The sequence below is a fragment of the Chelonia mydas genome, chromosome 3, assembly GCF_015237465.2.
Source record: "Chelonia mydas isolate rCheMyd1 chromosome 3, rCheMyd1.pri.v2, whole genome shotgun sequence".
In the NCBI taxonomy this organism is placed as follows: domain Eukaryota; kingdom Metazoa; phylum Chordata; order Testudines; family Cheloniidae; genus Chelonia; species Chelonia mydas.
Window position 1 is genome coordinate 165,599,846 of NC_057851.1, and position 15,660 is coordinate 165,615,505.

Sequence of the window (15,660 nt, forward strand, 5' to 3'; positions counted from 1 at the left end):
CAAATGCCAAAGGATTTAGAACATGCTAGAACCTGGCCTAATTATAGATTGGAAAAAAGCTATTCAATTTTGTCATAAATATAAAGGGAAGGGTAACCACCTTTCTGTATACAGAACTATAAAATCCCTCCTGGCCAGAGACAAAACCCTTTCACCTGTAAAGGGTTAAGAAGCTAAGATAACCTCACTGGCACCTGACCAAAATGATCAATGAGGAGACAAGATACTTTCAAAGCTGGAGGTGGGGGGGAAACAAAGGGTCTGTCTGTCTGTCTGTCTGTATGATGCTTTTGCTGGGAACAGATCAGGAATGCTCTTTGTAACTCCTTAAAATAGTAAGTAATCTAGCTAGAAATGCGTTAGATTTCCTTTTGTTTAATGGCTGGTAAAATAGCTGTGCTGAATGGAATGTATATTCCTGGTTTTGTGTCTTTTTGTAACTTAAGGTTTTGCCTAGAGGGATTCTCTGTTTTGAATCTGATTACCCTGTACAGTATTTACTATCCTGATTTTACAGAGGTGATTCTTTTACTTTTTCTTTAATTAAAATTTTTCTTTTAAGAACCTGATTGCTTTTTCATTGTTCTTAAGATCCAAGGGTTTGGGTCTGTGTTCACCTATGCAAATTGGTGAGGATTTTTATCAAGCCTTCCCCAGGAAAGGGGGTGTAGGGCTTGGGGGGATATTTTGGGGGGAAGACATCTCCAAGTGGGCTCTTTCCCTGTTCTTTGTTTAACACGCTTGGTGGTGGCAACATAGGGTTCGAGGACAAGGCAAAGTTTGTACCTTGAGGAAGTTTTTAACTTAAGCTGGTAAGAATAAGCTTAGGGGGTCTTTCATGCAGGTCCCCACATCTGTACCCTAGAGTCCAGAATGGGGAAGGAACCTTGACAAATTTGGAGATAGATTTAGAATAATGAATCTGGGAGTGCAGACGGAAATGAGGGAATATCTGCTAATTGGACAGTTGCTGCTGCATGCTGACTGGAAAAGCGATTTGTGAGTTAATTTAGAAATATCCCCTAAAGACTGCTGCCAGGGGCTCAGTGCCACAAAAGAAGGGACACAATAATGCTTCCCCCCAAGATTTTTGCACTTGCTCAGAGTTCCATATGTCTCTGAGCTGGGTGTAGGGAGCCATGTTGTACTCCTTAGCTGTGGTCCAGTGCTAGAGTGGGCTGGAGTGTCACTCTGGCTGTGTTGGTTGCAATGCCACTGAAATTTGTCCAGACAGCAGGGTGGCTGGGCCAAATGGTGCTGTGATCAGGTGTGCAGGGAGCCAGTTCCTGTGTGGAGGAGCACAGGGAAGTCCGTCGAGAACTCCTCTTCTGGCAGTACTGTCTCATGCAGTGTGTGGGTAAGAGAGAAAGGAGACTCCCTGGCCAAGAGAGATGTAGGTTCCCTGCTGGGGGTGGAGGAGGGTACACATAGGCACTGGAATGCAAGTCACGGGATTCTGAGAGAAAAAAAAAACAAACTGCTGAGTTTATGAAAAGTTTCACAGCTCTGAGAAGTTTCACCAAATGTATGTAGGTTCACAGCCATTTTTCTCCAGTTCTACTTTGCACTCCTGGAGGAATGCAATATAGAGTCAATGAAAGGAGAGTGCATATGTAACCTGCGTTGCTTGCATTGCAGTATTTCGTAGTGTGAATAAGGGAAGAAATAGTGGCAATAGTACACAGCTATTATTTTTTATTCTAGGGGACTTTGTGTGCCTGCAGGCTTGCCAGAGCTGGGCATGGTGACTCTGACTGGACTAGAATCATCCAGAAATTGGATCTGAGGTGGGGGGGGGGCTGCTAGGCATGTTCATTAACTGATTGAGACTATCTGGGTGATTTCCATTTTGGGCAAGCAGCCTGACAGGACACAAGGAGGAGTTTATAAATAGGAGGGGTTGGAGCCAGCCTGGAGGACTCAGTTGTGGAATGGTGCAAGGAGCAGAAGGGGCTGTTCCCTCACCCCACAAGAGAAGCAGAGGAGGACTAGAATTGCTGCAGGCTGCACATTGCAGACTGTTGGTGCACAGCCTTTTTCAACCCAACCCCCAGCCCTGAGCCTGCTCCCACACTCCAAACCCCTTGGCCCCACCTGGAGCCCCCTCCTGCACCCCAAAACCATCATCCCCAGCCCACACCCCCAGCTGGAGCCCTCACCCGCACCCGAACCCTCTGCTCCAGCGCTGAGCCCCCTCCCACACCCTGAACCCCTCATTTCTGGCCCCACCCGGAGCCTAGGGGAAGACCCGAGCCACTGTGCTCCCCGCGGGGCTGTGTGGCCTGCAACTTATTTTTTCTGTAGGCCAATGGCCCCTGATAGAAAAAAGGTTCCCCACCCCTGCCCTACAGTGAGTGAGAAGAGCTGGGCCAAGGTGGGAAGGTCAAGAGTGTTAGGCCATAGCCCTGCTCCCTTGCTAACAAAGTGTTTTGTGCACTGAGAGCATACATTGCACCTTTAGCTGCTTAGGCCTGTGCTCCCGGGGGCACAGTGTCTGCCATAGGAAGAAGGCCCAGTGCACCACCCCTTCTTACTGCTCTGTCCCTCGGTGACTGCGGTAGTTTGTCAGAATGCTACCAGAGCTTATTAAGCAGCATTTTACTGATTAGTCTAAGGGAACATGCAACCGGTCGTGCAGGGTCTCCTAAGATAGTATGTTAAAGCACTGATTTTTAGTTTGAGCACATTGCGTTTAAAATTCTACACAGCAAATTAGAGCAATAAATGCTTCAGGGGTGTGATGTATTGTAAGGTCTTCACATTATTAATGACCTTGGGTCTTTAAATGCTGCTAATATGGTTGGTGTTGTTGGGCGATGGTGTTATATGACGTGTGAGGGACATTATGCAGGAAGCAGATGCCTGGAGCAAGACAGCAATCACTAAGTCTTGGATTATTTTATTGAACCTAATGCACCCTTTAATGACACTCGGTCCTGGGTGCAGTTTACGGTATCTTCTGACACAGTGCACATTACTTGTTGTGACTAAGTAACTGGTAAAAACTGGCCAGGCAGCAGTAGAATGCTTCTAAATATCAGTTCATAATGACAATATTACAAGACTAAAGCACTGGGGAGGCAGCGTGATCCAGTGGACAGAGCACTGCAGGAGGATGGGGGGCCCAGTTCTATCCTTGGCTCTGCCACTGAGCTGCTGTGTGTTATTTCCCCTTCCACCCTTTGTCTGTCTTGTCTATTTAGACCGTAAGTTCTTCAGGACAGTGACTGTTACTTACCATGTGTTTAGTGTCTGTTGTCTAGTTAGCAGGGGGTTCTCAATCAGCTGGGCCTCCAGACACTGTTGTAACACAAATAATATCTAATCAGTTTTCTGTGTCTGCAGTTTGAATTACAAGAAACACTCAAGTATTCAGAATAGCTACTATGTTGAATGCACTCAGATGCACAGTGGTGGGTGTAGGATAGAGCTCTAGACAGAATAGAATATCTCCATGTAAGTAAGTGGTCAAAACAAGCCTGGTGAAATATCATGAGGAAAGTAACACGTTCTTAAAAAGTGCAGGGAAAAATATAGGTTTTTGAGCATAGCTGGATGGGGGTGTGGAGTTCTAGGAGACAGAATACCTCCAGGAACACAGGAGGGAGGGAACTCTGAAGTGTGGGTTCTGCCCAGTGTGGACTGTCTCCAAAACTTTCCACTAGATGCAGTCAGACAACCATGGACACAAGTCTGGCCGTGCCCAGAAACCAGACTAACCACACCACTTTGAGCCCATGGACCATCGCCAGATATACTAACCAGCACTCTCACTCTTCTAGACCATTAATGTCCTTGTCGACTCTTGTGGTGTTATCTTTCTCCTCAGCCAATAATCCCAGATGCAGTGACATGTTTTCATCTTCTCTCACAACCATTTCTGTACTTTCTTCCATGTTGCACCCTATGTGTGGAATTTCCTTTCCTGGCTGGTTTGCAAAGGCCGGTGCCTTCTCCTTATTCAAATACATCCTGGATACCCACTTCTACTATGTCACCTACAAGAAACCAAATGGTTGATGTCAATGAGGCTGTGAGGTAGATGGGGAATAGTGCATCAATCTTTATGTTAAAATAAATTACCTGTATTTAAAATGTTACATTATCAGCACATGGCCAATCACCACCCACCATTGTGCTGTATAGATTACTGCTTTCCTCTGTGTTAATTTGAATTAATTTTTCTGAGTGTCCCCATGTAGACAAACCCTAAATTAGAATAGAGTAAGAACTTCAGGGTGTGGGCCACTTAAATTAAAATCTGAAATAGAATACTTTGCAAACATTCAGCACACCTTTAAGAATACCAAAAATGTTAGGATGGAAGGAAGCCAGGAAGAAGATTGGCTCCTCCCTCAATTCCTGTGTTTTCTTCACATAGCACTTTAAAAATCAGTTTTTCTATTCCAATTACATTTCACGTCTCATGTCGCCTTTGGATGTTCAGAAAGGTTTCTCTAAAGCTACATGAATGTTCCCTTCAACATAGCTGTCAGCATCAGTGTAACTTGTGTTACATTAATGTCAGGTATTTCTCAAACTGAAATGAAGGTCGTTCAGTGATGCTTAACATTAAATAAGAAATTAGTCACATGTTCAATGAAGAAGAAAGCACAGGTCTTCAGCAAGGGGGAGAGAGAAATGTTTTATCTAAACATTAAAATTCATTAGACGAGATAAAGCACGAAGAGATCAATGAGGCAGAACGTATTTCTAAAGATTTTTAATTCCAAGAAAGAATATAGTATTGTGCTGAAATGTAGCATTCTGAATTAATAATTTAGTCCTAGCTGGCACTGAATGCCTGAGGAGATTGGTAATAGGTTAAAGACTAATGTTTTCAAAAGTGCCAGAATGACTTAGGTGCCTAAATCCTATTGAAAGTCAGTGGAACCTCCAGCACTTCTGAAAATTTTATCCAGAGGGCCTGTCACAACTAGATTAAGGGTTCAAATGTCTGAATGGTGGTGATCAAGGGACATTACTGATTTAGTTTATTTATAGGTTTTTCTATAACAATCTTTACTGAACTGTCTGAGCATCTTCGTTAGGAAATTCCTCTGCTCAGGCAACACTCCCAGTGATCTATATGAAAAGGGCTGATATTCTCCATCCTGTACCAAGAGGACAAGTGTGCACTTCATAACTGGCATTCTCTCACACATCCACAGCAGAGAGGCAAAGGAGTGAAATGATTTGGACGCTGAATAGAAGACACTCTATTAGAAGGCATATGAGTGAGGCAATGTGGGTAAACTTATACTGTCATAACCTGAGTTAGGCCTGTTCTGTGGATATACTGTAGACTTGTCTACAGGGTGGGTAATGCCCATTACAGGAGTGTGATTTCTGAAGCGCACTAACATGTTGCGCATTAATTGGTCTGTGTAAACTGGGCTGGTGTGCACTAAAGGTTCCTTAGTGTGATTCAATGTAGTGCGCCTATGTTAAAGCACATTAGGGAGCCTTATTGTGCACCAACAGGGTCTACATGGCCCAATTAATGTGCAGGGTGCTCATACCCTGGTAGTGAAGAATCTGCAGCTGAAATCATACCTTCAGGGACACTTGTCCTACCCCATTGTCTTCACATTATGCCCTCATTGATACTTCTGGAACTTTGTCAGGGATCCAGCATTGATGAAAGATTCTCTCGTAATTTAACAAACAGTTATTTTACTGATTCACTGTAGGAATAGAATCCAGCTCGCTCTCGTCATCTCTTTAGGAGAGAAAATTAGTACAAATGTATTTGTATCACTAAAGTGGACAGCTATGACTTTAAACATTCACAGAAGCAAGCCTGATGGCTAACAAAGAACAGGGAGTCATTTTGGCATGATCGTTGTGTAGAGTAGAATTGTACTTATAAGACCTAGACACACTGTGTCCCATTAACTAAAGTTTCTGCTTTCCAGTCTCTAAAGAGCATAAAACTGGGTCATATGTCCTGCCATGAACCCAAATTTAGAACTTCCATTGACGTCAGTGTGAGTTCTGTGTGTGTTGCACTGGCAAGATATGGCCCATTACAGGTAACTGCATAAAAAAACCCAAACACACACTTGCTACTTGATTTCACGGGTAGCTACAGAAAAAAAAATCTGTGGGGATTTCCTGTCATAATCTGTAGAAATCTACAGAAATTCTGCAAAGATTTTTCTTTGGCTTTCCAGCACATTCATCTACCTTGAATCTTAATGCTACCTGTCACTGGTAAGTAAGACACAAAGAAGGGCATTTTAAAACACTTAGGCTGGGATATTTTAAGGGAGTGAGGCACCAAACTCCTATTGAATTTCAATTAGAGTTGGGCGCCTAACTCCCTTGAGCTGTTGAAAAATCTCAGCCTTATTAATTTACTCAGTTGACAGTCAATGCACTGATCCTGATATACACTGACTGAAGATCTAGCCTAGTAATGACTAGCAGAAACCTAGCACAATCATTAAAAAGTGGCCTTCCCTTTCACTGTATTACTCAGTTTACAGACTGCAGGAAAGGCGTGAGACAGGAAGAGAAAAACAAAGGGGGAACCAAGAAAGGAAAACAGAACAGAGGCAAAGGGCTTGATTCTCTTCTCAAATAGGTGTAAATCAGGAGTAAGTGTATTATGTTAATAGGCTGATTTTCCTCTCATTTGTTCCAGTTTTGCTTTGGTATAAAAACTGGTTTGAGTGGAATTACTGCTGATTCACACCAGTGTAAGAAAGGAGAATCGGCCTCAGTGGAAATATACTTGCATAAGTAAAAGGAGAATCAGATCCAGGAAGTGAGAGAGAATGCATTGCACCAGAAACAGTACCAATATTGTTTTGAACTAAAGCCAGCATAACTCCTTGATTGGTTTTCAGTGGAGTTGAATGGGATATGCACAGGGCAAAATGTGACTTATTTTTTCAGTCCAGGACGGGAAGTTCTTTGTGTGTCAAAGCTGATTCCAATGTAGAGGAGTGATGGACAGTGCTTAGGAAAGCCCAGATGGCATCACCTGAAACAGGAAAATTGAAAATATATAAAGAGAATTTAAAAAAAACCCACAAAGGGTATGGAGGAAGGAAAGCAAGAAAGAGAGAAGATTAATGTGGGTGGATCCTGTGCTCTGAAGATTTTTCTTATGTTTTTTTACTATTACTATAAAAAGATATTGGACCAGATCCTCAGCTGAGGCAAATCAACAAAGCTTCATTGAAATCAACGGAAGTTCAGCCCTACGTTTCTGTGTTCTGTTTGCTTTCATATCAGAGCTGACAGTAGCACATACTCCGTTTCCCTCCCTCCGTAAAATAATCTCCACAAAGGTGAAGATGTCGCTGATTTTGCATTGCTGGGGGCATACCCACACCTGAAGATGTGCAGCCCACATCCCCCTGAAAACTAGCCTCTCTCTCCTAGAAAGCCACTCCATAGCTCCTGTCATGGACAATACTGCACCGAAGCATTTGCATGGGCTTTGTGAGGAAACGAGGCTTGGAATCCTTCCTCACAGACCTGAAATTTCCTGGCACACATCTGTACACTTGAGATTGCCAGAAATCGCCCCTTTAATCAAACTTTTAAAGTGCAGTTCTGCTCTGGAAGATGACTATGTAAAAACGGCACCTTTCTGGAAGACATTAGATCAGCTCCCTGTGTGTATGCAGAGTCCTGTCTGCTTATTTAGTTGAGGGGGGGGAAAGCCTAAGTTTTGACTCCTGTTAGACTTCCACAGCCTACACAGCTAATGAAGAATAAGCTAAATGTGCTCTGAGTTGTGCATCATCAACAGATTTGTGTACTAAATTCCAATTACGGAGATGATCGATTACGCCCGGGCAAACCCAACGAAGGCAGTGGGGTTATACATAAGGCACTTGTGAGAGTAATTTTGGGTGCTGGACACTTTGTTTTGTTTTGTTGTTGTTGATTTTTACTGGTGGTGAGGCACCAGGAGAAAAGACTCCAACTTGACTGTCAGAGCCAGATTGAGTTTGTGGAGCTGGGAGTTAGAAAAAAACATCTTTTTACCTCTAAAGTGAGCATGTCTGATCTGGAAGATATCAAGAGACACATATGGAACCCTGCAACTCCATTTTTAATTGAGTAGAGCAGAATGGTGCTGCAAAAATGTCAGTCTTGGACTCCCAAAATTGTGTATTGACATTAACGGAGAACTGCCTCTTTAAGCTTGTGCATCATTTAGAAAGGAGCTTCTACGACAGTGAAGCAGCTTGGAGCTTCCTTAAGGATTATTACATGATTACTAAATCACACCTCTGCTTTGTTTGCGATTCTCGTACCTTACAAATGAAGCACAGCCCCATTGCACCGGATACATTTTTTTTCCTTTCAGTTTTTTGCTTGATAAACTATCATTTTTTGTTGAAAACAATAGGTGCCTGTAAAGGATCCTGTGTTTTATACTGAATATTAATCCCAAGTGCCTTTCACAATGTTCCCTGAGTACTCTAGGCATAAAGGAAATAGAGATAAGCCCTATTATAGTGAAGGCATGCTGACAGCTTCTACTACAGAACTCATTCAGGCTGATTAAGCCATCTGTGATATTAGGCCGACTACTGCTGGCACTGCTGTGGCCAGTGGTGCCTTCTCAGGCACACCCACTCACAACTTCCTGTTCTTCATATATCCCTGGATGGCTTCTACTCACCACAAGTCACAGATGATGATGTGTCCTGGGGCTATTCCCCCACCGCAGTGCCCTGCTCCAGATTTTTGGCCAGGGCCCTGATTCGAAGCCCATGGTGCTGCATAGTTATCCTGTTCCTTCCACGGCCTTAACAATGGGCAGGGAGTCAAGCGTAGCACACCCAGGCTGACTGATGTAATATCTGGGGGACCACCTTTTCAAAAGGTAAAAGTGGGCACATGCAGGAGCCCTGCCTCCACCGTGGCCCTGTCCCTGCTTCTCCTCTCCTCCCCGAGGCCCCGCCCCCTGGCCAGGCTGGAAACCAGAGGCAGGCTATGGTAAGAGCCACCCAGGGAGCCCCTATGGCTGCCAACCCTCCAGGATTGGCCTGGAGTCTCCCAGAATCGGCATCGATCTCCCGGTGACTACTGAAAGCAATCCAGGAGATTTTAACAGGATGTTTTAAGAAAATGACATTATATCGTGTTGGGAAAAAAAATCTCCCAGAATAGCTTCAGTCAGAGTTGGCAACCCTAGGAACTCCAGACCCACCACCTGCTCTGTGTGGGAGACTGGGGGTGCCCAAGAGCAGCCTCCGGCACATGTCCCCACCCCCCAGAGCATACCACCCAGAGCAGGTGGAGGGCCCAGGCTCCCTGCTTGGCTTTTATTACTGCCCAGCTCCAGCTTTTGGCCTGACCAGGAAACAGGGCCATGTGGCAAGGGAGAGAAGGGCTTAAGGCCAGTGATGAGCTGCCAAAATCTTAACAACGGGTTCCCTCCTCACCCCATGAGGGGGTCATTTCCCACCCCCACCCCCCGGGACTCCTGCCCCATCCAACCCCCCCCCACATTCCTTGACGCCCCAGCCCCATCCACCCCCCTCCCCTGTCCCCTGACTGCCCCCAGAACAGGGCAGGAGGGTCTCGTGAGCCACCGTAGTGGGCGCCCACCCCACCCCTAAGAGCCAGAGGCATCTGCCGGGGGGTGAGGTGGGGAGTCCCGGAGGTGCTTACCTGGGGCAGCTCCCAGGAAGCATCAGGCAGGTCCCTCTGGCTCCTAGGGGCCTGGGAGCGTAGCTGGGGGGGAGCAGCCACTCCCCCACTGATCACATCAAAAGTGGTGCCTTAGGCGCCGAGTCCCTGGGTGCTCCACTTTTGGCCGGTTAAATTTAGAAGCCTTTTTAGAACCGGTTGTCCCTCGCGGAACAACCGGTTCTAGTGAACCGGTGGGAACCGGCTCCAGCTCACCACTGGTTAAGGCCCACTTTAGTCCCCCACCACCAGGAAGAAGCTAGTGCCACCCCTGAGCCTTGGGCAGGCACAGAACAGAACTATGGGAAAGCCAGGACAAATGCTGTCCCAGAGTCATTCAGCCCGTGACTGGAACTTGAACTCTGCATTTCAAGATTATCTCGCCCAATTCGGGATGGGTGGTCACCCTAATAATATCAGCAGTAGTGAGTAAGGCTGAGATTTTCAAAAGAGTTTAAGGGGAGTTGGGCTCCTGTATCCCTTGGGCATCTTTGAAGTGGGAAGGGAGGAGAAGCAGCCATCAGCACGGCTCCTGTGATTTTACCGACTGAAAATGAAGTTAGCACATTGCAAGCTATTATGAGCTAGACAGTGCCTAGTCTTTACTCAGTCATGCAGGTGAATAGGAGGGAGTAAGGATTCCCCTCACCACACCCTTGTGGGGCCACATAAGGGCTACCAACTCTAGGTGCTGTGGCTCCCCACAGGATGATCTCAACAGGGGGCATCAGCAATTGTGCTGTTTTTCTGTTTCTAGTTCTGCTTGCCTGCATTTCTTCCAATGTTTTCATCATTTCAAAATCAAAATGTCTTTCCTCTGAACCTCATTTACGGAAGGATCAAGTAATTTATATTTTAACATAGTAATGATCAGTGTCATATGGGCTCTTACCTTGAAACGTTGTTGTTAGAGAAATAGCATATTTAAAAGCAGGATTTAAATGGAATGTTTGATTGCACTGTAAAATCAAGCCCTTTGTTAGCATCCTTCTAAAGCAGTTGAAAGATGTGCTTGCATACTACCAATTATTGACCTCTACAACTGTATTTATGCAATACCCCTATAGAAGAGAGAAAGCCTCTTGTTTAAATTAGGCCTGGTCTATACTACAGAGTTAGGTCGATGTAAGGCTGCCTACGTTGATCTAACTCTGTAGGTGGCTACACTAAGGCCATGTCTACACTACCACTTAAGTTTTACCAACATATGTTGCTCAGTGGCGTGAAAATAACACACACACACCCTGAGCAACATAAGTTTTGCCGGCATAAGTGGTAGCGTGCACGGTGCAATGTCGGCGGGAGAGTGTCTCCTGCCAACATAGCTACTGCCGCTCGTGGAGGTGGTTTAATTATGTTGACAGGATAGCTCTCTCTCGTCAGAATAGAGCGACTAAACAAGCAATCTTACAGCAGTGCAGCTGTATCGGTATAGCTGCGCTGCTGTAAGCTCGCTAGTGTAGACATGGCCTTAATAACCACGACAGCGAGAGGCATAGAGCTTATGTCGATGTAGCTAGGTCGACACAGTGTCAGCGTAGACACTGCATTGCTTACATCGACTGTTGCTGCTTCTCAAAAGCCGTCCCACAATGCCCCAAACTGACATTTAAATCAGTGCAAGCGCTCCTGGTGAGGTCACGCACCACCAACATAAGGAGCATAATGTGGACATGCAAAAGCAATTTAATTACATGGATAGAACTGCTGAATTTAGTTACACAGATAGAACTACTGAATTCAGGCTGTGACAGCTCTATGAAGGTAAATGATCATGATTTAACATGTTTTAGCTTAAAGACTTATAATAACAATAAGAAAATGCCAAAGAGGTGGGTGATTATCCTGAGATAATCACACTTCTGAGCACTGTAGAATTTAGCTGCTCCTCCCTTTCCCCCCAACACTCCAGGGTGTGATTATTTCATTAAAACTTCATTCTCTGGTGTGTATTCATGCCAAAATGTAAAAAGCCAGAGTTTGCATTCTAATTAAAATGTGTCTTGTTTTCATGTGTCCTCATGAGTGTTGGTGTTGGGTTTTCTGCTGTAAAATCTGGAATAATATTGAGAGGCTCTTTTGGAAAAAAAGAAAAATGTTAATGCAAGGCAAGTAATAACGCCAGTTACAAGCTTGTCTCCCTCCCACTCCTGTCCATATACACTGGTATTTTAATATGTAGTGTAAATAGGACTATTTTTGACTTTGCTACGGACTTGGTATCTCCTTGGTAAATCACAATCTTTTGGTGTCTCGGTTTTCCATCTGTAAACTGGAGAAAATAATTCTGACCTACCTCATAAGGTACTGTGAGGATAAGTTACTAATGTATGTAAGAGTAGCCTTTCAAAAGCATGGACTCTGTGTGTCCCTGTTTGTACAGAGCCTTGTCCAACAGGACCCAACAGGGACCTCTGCGTGCTATAATATAAATAATGAATATTACAAATAATAAATTAATAGTTTGTAGCCTGTCTTGGAATTAGATTGTAAGTTTCTGAGGCAATGGACTTCATTTTCCTACATGTTTATAAAGTACCATGTGCATTTATGATGCTATATAATTAATAATACTCACACAGAATTCAACTCCAACTTTGTTTTAGGGGATGACATTTCAAATCCTATTAATTTAGGAGCCCTTAGAAATTTCTAACCAGATGCTAAATTTACAATTAAGGATAACAACTTTCCTCGGGGGGGGGGGAAACATTTTACTTACAGGAATATAGGAGTTTATCAATGACCTGATGAGTGAGTATGACAGGCTGTCTCTCCCTTTTTACTGGTTACCAAGGTAGCAAGATTACTAAGTATGAAATCATCTTTTCTTAGCAATAAGAAACCAACATAGAACAAAGCGCCTTATGCTGACTGCTCCTCCCAAAAGGGCATTGACAGATAGTACTCACTATCTTAAGCACCACCCAGGCTTGGCCTGAAGTAGGCAGAAAAGTAACCCATGCGGTTTACGTACTGGCTGCCAAGGTGGTCCGGTCCCAAGATAGGGGTAGACGTTCTATTGCCCCACCACAGTTAGGGAACCCTATTGCAGCAAAGCCATCCACTATGACCTGCACATTTTCCAGAGTCACTACCCTTGATAGCAGCAGCTCAGTGACTGCACTGGCTACTTGGATCACAGCAGCCCCCCACAGTAGATTTACCCACTCCAAATTGATTCCCGACTGACCGGTAGCTGTCTGGCATTGCAAGCTTCCAGAGCGCTATCGCCACTCGCTTCTCAACTGTGAGGGCTGCTCTCATCTTGGCATTCTTGCGCTTCCGGGCAGGGGAAAGCAAGTCACAAAGTTCCATGAAAGTGCCCTTACGCATGCGAAAGTTTCGCAGCCACTGGGAATCATCCCAGACCTGCAACACTATGCAGTCCCACCAGTCTGTGCTTGTTTCCTGGGCCCAGAATTGGTATTCCATGGGACGAACCTGCTCCACTACCACCATGATGTCCAAATTGCCAGGGCCAGTGCTTTGAGAGAAGTCTGTGTTCATGTCCTCATCACTATCGTGATCGCGCTGTCGTTGCCTCCTCGCCTGCTTTTGCAGGTTCTGCACATACTGCAGGATAATGCGCGGCATGTTTGCAATGCTCACAACAGCAGCGGTGAGCTGAGCGGGCTCCATGCTGCCGTGGTATGGCATCTGCAGGAGAGCAGAGTTGCAGCGGAAGCAGTAGATGACAACAGATGGCACGAGAATAGATATTTATACAGAACGACGAGAGGACGTGCAAGGTGGATTCATGGCACCAGGAGAGCTGGAGAGCAGAGCTGCAGCTGAAGCACTGGATGATGACGAAAGTTAGTAGTCCTACTGCACCATCTGCTGACAGCAGTATGGCACCTGCACAGAAAAAAGGTGCAAAACGATTGTCTGCCGTTGCTTTCACGGAGGGAGGGGTGACTGATGACATGTACCCCAAACCACCCACGACAATGTTTTTGCCCCATCAGGCGTTGGGAGCTCAACCCAGAATTCCAATGGGCAGCGGAGACTGCGGGAACTGTGGGATAACTACCCACAGTGCAACACTCCAAAAGTCAATGCTAGCCACAGTAGTGAGGATGCACTCCGCTGACTTAATGTGGACATACGCAAGCGACTGTATAAAATTGATTTCTAAAAATCGATTTCTATAAGATCGACCTAATTTCGTAGTGTAGACATACCCAAAGGTATTTAGGTGTCTAACTCCGATTGATCTGAGCTTTAGGTGCCTGCTTGATGCACCGCAGGAGGTGCCTCTGTGCTCAAGATTCTCACTGTGAAATCTCTCCTAGAGCGAAGGGCCTAAGCCAGCTTGTCCTTTCCCATAAAAAAGGGAGACCCACCCCACTGTAACCAAGAGCCCAACGGTCTTTGTAATGTGTCTTGGGAGGAAAGAAACATAGAAAGGCCACTGACGTTTTAGCAGTGGCTGGTCTAGGGAATTTCATAGGCTTCATTTTCTGGCTATAGCAGTGGCATTTTCAACTGCTCCCTGGGTTCTGCCTCCAGAGGCACTATGTTTGGGCACGAGTCAAAAGCAGCATGGCCCAGGTCAGTGAGAAGACTTGGTTTCTATGGCAACAGAGCTACACTTTCTCCCAGAACTCCTGCAGAGAGACATGTAGTTTGGTCAGGTTGCTATGCCTTAGAAGGAGCAGCTTCTCCTGTAAGAAACCCCTAGCTGAATGACTTTTTCTCTGATTCTCCAATGTATTCTAGAGCAAGGGTCTTCACTCCAGCTGAAGTGCAGTGGGATAACAGCCATTGCATTTTCCTGTTACATTTGTTAGGTATAGGTCACATTAGCCGTAGTAACCAGTAATAGACTATCACTATTAGCTTAGAACTCTCAGGGAATCTCCCCAAATTACAAATGACCTGAGACAAACATCTAAGGACTTATGGAAACAGATACAGACAGCCCTGTGTTAGAGGATTCTTCTAGATCATGATTAGCGTATGGCTACTACTCAGCAGAGGGAGACTGAAAATCACCAGTGCTGCAGAGATTCTCTTGGGCTCTGGAAGTTTTACCCTTTCCCCATGGACTTAAGAAAAGTATGGCTCACTAGTGGTTAATTGCTGGTAAAGGCAATGCTCCTGTTTTCTTAACTCTCCTTCCTGAGGGGCTTCATCCGTTTTCTTATGTGCTTCAGCCCATTATTCTCAGAGGCCTCTCTGCCATTTCTAAAATATAAACACTAGTCTCAGGCTTCAGTTTCTCATACAAAAAATTATACATGTTACATTTCTTCAGTCATGACTCTTAAGATGATTTTTTTACATCTGAGCCTTTAAAATATTTAACTGGAAAACAAGTGAACTTTCTTTTAATACTAGTATATGAAAAACAAAATTTGGAGAAATGGAAAGAAAAGGAAATTTGACATCCTGTGATGGGAAGAGGGGATAGAGGAAGGAAAGGGGCCTTTACATTTCTTCTGCACAAGGAAGGTGAGCTTTGTGAGATTTTGAATAGGTGTAGGAATTGGAGACGAATCCATGGGTATGCAGGTCTAATGGTTGGGAACTCAAAACAGGTGAAGGGACAACAGCTGTTATTTCAGTTCACAGGAGTGACTGTCCCTATAGGATAAAGGGTGCATTTCATCAGCATCAAATACAAAAAAAAAAAAAAAGTGTGCCAGCACCCAGCATTTCATGCAATATAGGTTGGGTTTTTTTTTTTTTTTTTTTTTTTTTTTTGGGGGGGGGGGGGGGGAGGGCACTTGATTTATCTTTTTACAAATGAGAAATGAGAGTATCGCAGTTAACACACAACTAAGTTATGAAATATAGCAACCTTTCACTAAAGCAGATACTGGTGATTATTTCTTATGAAAGGTTAGTACCTGGCCATTAGCATAATTCTGAGGTTTAGAGACTGTTTGAGCAGATGTCTGCTTCAAAAAGGTGCAAGTTGAGGTTGGAAACCGGATGTTTTGAAACATTTATTAGAAGGCTGTGAAAAGATGAAACAACAAGACTTTC

General features: G+C 44.7%; 1 long non-coding RNA gene across 1 annotated transcript; it reads right to left on the reverse strand.

Moving 5' to 3' along the window:
- Positions 1 to 792: 792 nt before the first annotated feature.
- On the reverse strand, positions 793 to 4,152 carry LOC119565700. The gene is made up of 3 exons (XR_005224509.2): positions 3,763 to 4,152; positions 3,239 to 3,300; positions 793 to 1,456 (listed from the first exon to the last, which is right to left on the reverse strand). It is a non-coding gene; the product is annotated as an uncharacterized LOC119565700 (long non-coding RNA).
- Between the last annotated feature and the right edge of the window lie 11,508 nt (positions 4,153 to 15,660).